At 45.5% G+C, this 6000-nt stretch overlaps 1 protein-coding gene across 2 annotated transcripts in view; it reads left to right on the top strand.

The window, feature by feature from the left end:
* Nucleotides 1–635: 635 nt before the first annotated feature.
* LOC119235046 (agouti-signaling protein-like) overlaps nt 636–6000 on the top strand; it is a 24519-nt gene continuing 19154 nt past the window's right edge. For both annotated transcript variants that reach the window (XM_054690790.1, XM_037498086.2), the window contains exon 1: nt 636–683. The gene's annotated coding sequence lies outside the window, so the exon portion shown is untranslated. The remainder of the gene's footprint in view (nt 684–6000) is intronic.

Below are 6000 nucleotides of genomic sequence, written 5' to 3'. Positions count from 1 at the left end.
GCAACTTTTTCTAAAAATGCTTTCTCATTCACTGAGGAAGCATAGAATTATATAGGTTTTATTGTTCTTATTGTCACCTACATTCAAATATTAGGATAAATATTAATTATCATGAAACTCGAAAGCATAGTTATATATTCTAGTCTTAGATAGATCAGAATTAGTCACAACCCATACAGAATTCATGTATGACTTGGTGGAATAAAGTCATTTTAGGACAAGAAGAGACAATGGTAGAAAGGATGGAATTTTGTCACATACTCCTAAATTTGGACTACTTTTGCTCAAACTGCAAAAAATCATGTGTCAAGAGAACTCAGAGTGTGGATTGTTCTGGAATTTGACAGGAGGGCTGCATTTAATCATTTCATATAGCTCACATCTGGGAATTACCATTGGAAAAATGTCTTTGTGCCGTCCCTTTCTTTCTCATAGACATCTGGAGGGGAGACTTGGATGGAGTCAAATTTCTTTGCAAGTGAAAGAAAGCCTAGAAAGAACACTTCAAAGTACAGGCTATATTCCTTTCTCCGGATACATTTGATTATATATGATTTAAACATTTTCTTCAATGTAACTTGGTACGAATTGTCTCCCTTGTAGAAAAGCTGCAAGTTTTTAAAGGGATGTGGAAATTCACTTTGACTGGAAAACATTTGAGGAGTGAGCAGATTGTCTTCAAGGTAGGAAAACATTTGTCAAATGTCTTGTGCCTCCTGTAGAGTAACTGAGCTATTGACAATTTCCTTCTCCTTCCTGTAGCTGAGTCAGACAGGAACTAAAGGAAAAACACAGTCCCCAAAAAGAAGGGTTTTTCTTGCTTTCTAAGCTGTCTGGGCTTGTCCTACCTCCTCAGGCTTGCAGAAATCAGAATCCTTTGGGGTTAAGTGTGGTGAATGGATGGAACACAGGATAACGTGGAGTTTTTACTATTAAATAATTTTTTTTAATGTACAAGGATTGACTAGCTGCTCTTTTATGAAAGAAAAAAAAGTCTAGTCTCTGAAAAGAGTATGTTGATTTGAAAGGTATACTCATATTCTAGGGACAGCTTACCTTTTCTCATACCCTCATCCTTAAATAATAATTTTCAGTCTTTTCTTCACCTTCACCCCTTACCTCACCACTTTCAGTGCCCGCGTGTGCGCCCACCCGCCCACGCACACACATACACCATAATACTGGATTCTTCTTTTGATTGCCTTTCTCTCGGGTGTAGGAGATAAGAGTTAGATGGTTTTGGGAAGCAAAATATTGACGAGTTGTGCCCAAATGAGATAAGCGTTCTATTTTAATGGGGCCACCTGCGCAAACTACTACTCTATATTGTATAGGTGCTTCAAAAGTAATTACGGGGCCTCCCTCATGGCACAAGGGGTTAAGACAGCACTGTGAAGCTATCCACAGTCTCTGTGGCATAAGTTCAATGCCAGGGAGCTACCCACATGGTGCAGCAGACCTCTCCTGTCTTGCCCACTGCTCCCAGCAGTGTATGTATTTCTTTTTTTTTTTTTTTTTTAAGATTTATTTATTTATTTATTTATACAAGCACTGGGTACAGTCAGAAGCGCGCAGGAGGGTGAGAGAATTCACCAGAGCCAGAGCAGGGAGCAGAGCAGGCAGAAGGACTGAAGTACACTGCTGAGGGGAGCAGTGGGTGGCAGGAGAGGTCTGCGCGCCTGTGGGACCCTCCTCCGGTGGCCGGGGAGCAGCTGGGAATCGAACCAGCGCTACAGAGGCTGCAGGCAGCTTCGCAACCCAGCGCTCAACCGCTGCGCCACCGGGGAGGCCCTCTCAGCAGTGTATTTCAATCAGTCTGCCTGGTCCGTTACCCACTCTGTTTCTGGTGAAGCCTCTCATCCCCTGAATCTCTGTCCTATACCCCAGAGGTCTGCTGCGCCATATGGGTAGCTCCCTTGCCAGGGATCGAACTCGTGCCGCAGTGGCTGTGGATAGCTTCATAAGTTGCATCTTAATCCCTTGTGCCACCAGGGAGGCCCTATAGCAGTTTTATTCATGATTGCATAATCTTGGAAGCAACCAAGATTTAAAAAACCCAAAATAGTAATGAAAAGATTGGCATTGTTGTACTTTTCTGTGAATCGCTTTAATGTTTGACTTAATGAAAGACAACTGGAGCAGCACTCTGTCTGCCCACCTGTGACCATGCAGGTGCTTCTTTTCACCAACCCTCTCCCTCTGCAGGGCAGCAGCCTTCCTGCCCCTGTCCATGACCTGTACCATGCCGGGACTTCTCACTGACCTCCCTCAGTGAAGGCAGCTCTCCTCAATGCTGCCCACCTGCAACCTTGCAGGCCTCTCTTAGCAAACCTGTCCCTTTTGGAGCAGCTCTTTCTGCATGCTTGTATCTATGCAAGTGTCTTTTACTGTCCTATCCCTTTTCTAATAAACCTGCTCTTTAATATAACTACTGGGGCCTCCTATAGTTGAGCGCAGGTGGTTGAGCGCAGCGCTGTGAAGCTGTCCGCAGCCTCTGCAGTGCAGATTCGATCCCGGCAGGCTGGCGAGAATCCCACATGGCGCAGCAGACCTCTCGTGTCTCATCTTCTGCTCCCCTCAGCAGTGTATTTCGGTCATTCTGGCTGTTCTGTTCCCCGCTCTGTCTCTGGTGAATCCTCTCACCCTCCCGCACATCTGGCCTGTACCCCAGTTCTTGTATAAGTAAAATAAATCTTAAAAAAAAAAAAGAAGACAACTGGATTCTCATGTCTGCTTCTCTATTTAGCCTGTTGTGATAGCACATGTTATATAGTATATGGAAAATTCCACTTGTAAGAGAATCAGAGTGAAAAAGACAAATAATGTTTTAGCATTATTTTGAAAATCATTTTGACCTCATGTACCTACTGATAGGTTCTCAGGGACCCCAAGAGTTAGATCACACACATGCGAACAACCCCCATTCTATGGTGAGAAAAGGAATCTATATATGAAAAAAAGAGAAAAAAATGGGCATATTTCAGGTGACAAAGAAAGGGAACAAAACACAGAGGGCTTAACAATTGAGTGGGAAACAAACCTACCGAAGCAATAACACTCTTCCTAGGCAGAGGAAATTTGAGATAAATTTCCAGCCATTTGGTGGTACCGAATGGAAAGTGGCATGATGTTGCCTATACCCATCCTACAGGGTGGGAAAGAAGTCTTATCACTTCCTGGTAACTAGCCGTGGCTTCAGGAACAAGACTATTCCTGTCAGCACCTTAGAAGTTATGCTACCAATAATATATTCCCAGATAGTCTTCTATCTGGGAGCCTGCTGCTCCCCTCTTTTTTTTTTTTTTTTTTTTGGTTAGAGCCATGTTTTTTATTTATTTATTTGTTTGTTTGTTTGTTTTGTTTATACATGCCCTGGGTACAGTCAGAAGCATGGGAGGGTGAAAGAATTCACCAGAGCCAGAGCGGGGAGCAGAGCAGACAGAAGGACCGAAGTACACTGCTGAGGGGAGCAGCGGGCGGCAGGAGAGGTCTGCGCGCCATGTGGGACCCTCCTCCGGTGGCCGGGGAGCAGCCGGGGATCGAACCGGCACCACAGAGGCCGCGGGCAGCTTCGCAACCCAGCGCTCAACCGCTGTGCCACCAGGGAGGCCCACATAGTCTTCTTGAATACAATGATAACTTTCTAACAGATGGTGAAAGCCCACAGATAAAAAGCTAGGTGAACAAAGTATGGTGCACAGAAATCTGCACAACTTTATTTCTTTTATTTCTTTTATCAGACTAGTCTTGTTCTCTAGTGATGTTAAGTTTCATTTTTCTGGTTTCAGTTTCTTTTTCTGGTATATCGAGTCAATTCACACCAATTTAATGGCACCTTTAATGCATCAAACAACCTGGTAGGTACCTATGGGAAATACATAGGAATAAGAGAGGATTCCTACTTCAAAGAGTTAGTCATATAAATAATTATGTAGGGCCTTCCCGGTGGCGCAGTGGGTTGAGCACAGCTGTGAAGCTCTCCGCAGCCTCTGCAGTGTCGGTTCAATTCCTGCCCAGCCAGGGAGATTCCCACATAGTGAGGCAGACCTCTCCCGTCTCCCCCACTGGCCCCCTCAGCAGTGTACTTTGGTCCTTCTGCCTGTTCTGCTCCCTGCTCTGTCTCTGGTGAATTCTCTCACCCTCCCGCACTTCTGGCCTATACCCCAGTGCTTGTATAAATAAATAAATCTTTAAATAAATAAATAAGTATAATATGGGCCTGGTATTGTCATGTTCCTGGTACAGGTACTTAGTTTCTTAACAGCCATCTAGAAAAGCCAGACATATGACTTAGTTTTTTATTTTTTATTTATTTATTTTTTTTTATAATTTTTTTTAATAGAGGCATGTTTTATTTATTTATTTGTTTGTTTGTTTGTTTGTTTTGTTTATACAAGCACTGGGTACAGTCAGAAACGCGGGATAGTGAGAGAATTCACCAGAGCCAGAGCAGAGAGCAGAGCAGGCAGAAGGACCGAAGTACACTGCTGAGGGAGCAGCGGGCGGCAGGAGAGGTCTGCGCGCCATGTGGGACCCTCCTCTGGTGGCCGGGGAGCAGCCGGGGATCGAACCGGCACCGCAGAGGCCGCGGGCAGCTTCGCAACCCAGCGCTCAACCACTGCGCCACCGGGGAGGCCCCCAGACATATGACTTAGCATATTCTTCTTTCCACTGTAAGATTAAATCCACTGCCATCTCCAAAGTTTCTAGGCTGGGCTCTGTTAGTTAGGAGTTCACTGATGGCCTGAACATTGTAAATATTCTCTGAAGTGGGTCTGGATTCAGGCACAGGTTCTTTTGGTATTACTAGTGTAACCTAGGATTGAAGAAAGAAATTCTTGTGACTTCTCAGAGTATTTACCTCACTTCCTTCCCAGAGGTGCCACTGAGGAATATTTCAATTTTAAATTTATGCCAACAATTATGTAGTGACCACAATTATGTAGTGAAATTGTAAAAAGACACCCCTTAAATATTCTAGTATCCAAATTGGTGATTGTGGGTCTTGGCTTCTCCACTTGTCTTTCTTCTACTAGGTCTCCAAAGAACTCCCTCTGGAAGAGGGCCTCCCTGGTGGCACATGGGGTTAAGCGCCTCACTATGAAGCAATCCACAGCCCACATGGCAAGGCACACCTCTCCTGTCTAGCCCGCTGCTCCCCTCAGCAGTGTATTTCAGTCAGTCTGCCTATTCTGTTCCCCACTCTATCTGTGGTGGATACTCTCACCCACACCCGCCCCCGCATCTCTGGCCTGTACCCCAGCTCTTGTATGCATAAATAAATAAATCTTAAAAAAAAAAAGGGGGGCCTCCCCGTGGCGCAGCGGTTGAGCGCTGGGTTGCGAAGCTGCCCGCGGCCTCTGCGGCGCCGGTTCGATCCCTGGCCACCGGCGAGGGTCCCGCATGGCGCGCAGACCTCTCCTGCCGCCCGCTGCTCCCCTCAGCAGTGTACTTCGGTCCTTCTGCCTGCTCTGCTCCCCGCTCTGGCTCTGGTGAATTCTCTCACCCTCCTGCGCCTCTGACTGTACCCAGTGCTTGTATAAACAAAAACAAACAAACAAACAAATAAATAAATAAAACATGCCTCTATTAAAAAAAAAAAAAGAAAAAGAACTCCCTCTGGAAGAGACAATACAACCCAGATAAGCTGCTCCTCAAACCAAGCGCAGAGCAGAGTCTGTGTGGCCACGTGGGGGCAGTGCAGATTTGTGAATGAGTTTCACATTGCGGTTTCACAGCACCAGAATTGAGCAGTACGGGTTCTGTGTGCCAGTCTGCCTAACCCCCATTCCTCCTACTTGCAGGGAATGACTGCCTTTGATGAAGGCTCCAATTCAGTTTGATTGAATTGTGCTCGGGTGTGAGGCACATCTGCGTGCACACACACACACACACACACACATACATCGTGAAACACATCTAGCCTCCAACTCCTGAGAGATAAGCTTAAATAAATCAAGGTGGGGGGTGGGGCTTTGAATCAGGAAAAAATACATTTTT

This window comes from Talpa occidentalis, unplaced genomic scaffold, assembly GCF_014898055.3.
Source record: "Talpa occidentalis isolate TD23 unplaced genomic scaffold, MPIMG_talOcc4v2.1 talOcc4.84, whole genome shotgun sequence".
Classification (NCBI taxonomy): domain Eukaryota; kingdom Metazoa; phylum Chordata; class Mammalia; order Eulipotyphla; family Talpidae; genus Talpa; species Talpa occidentalis.
The sequence above is the reverse complement of the archived record's forward strand: the minus strand, read 5'-3'. Positions and strand labels throughout refer to the sequence as shown.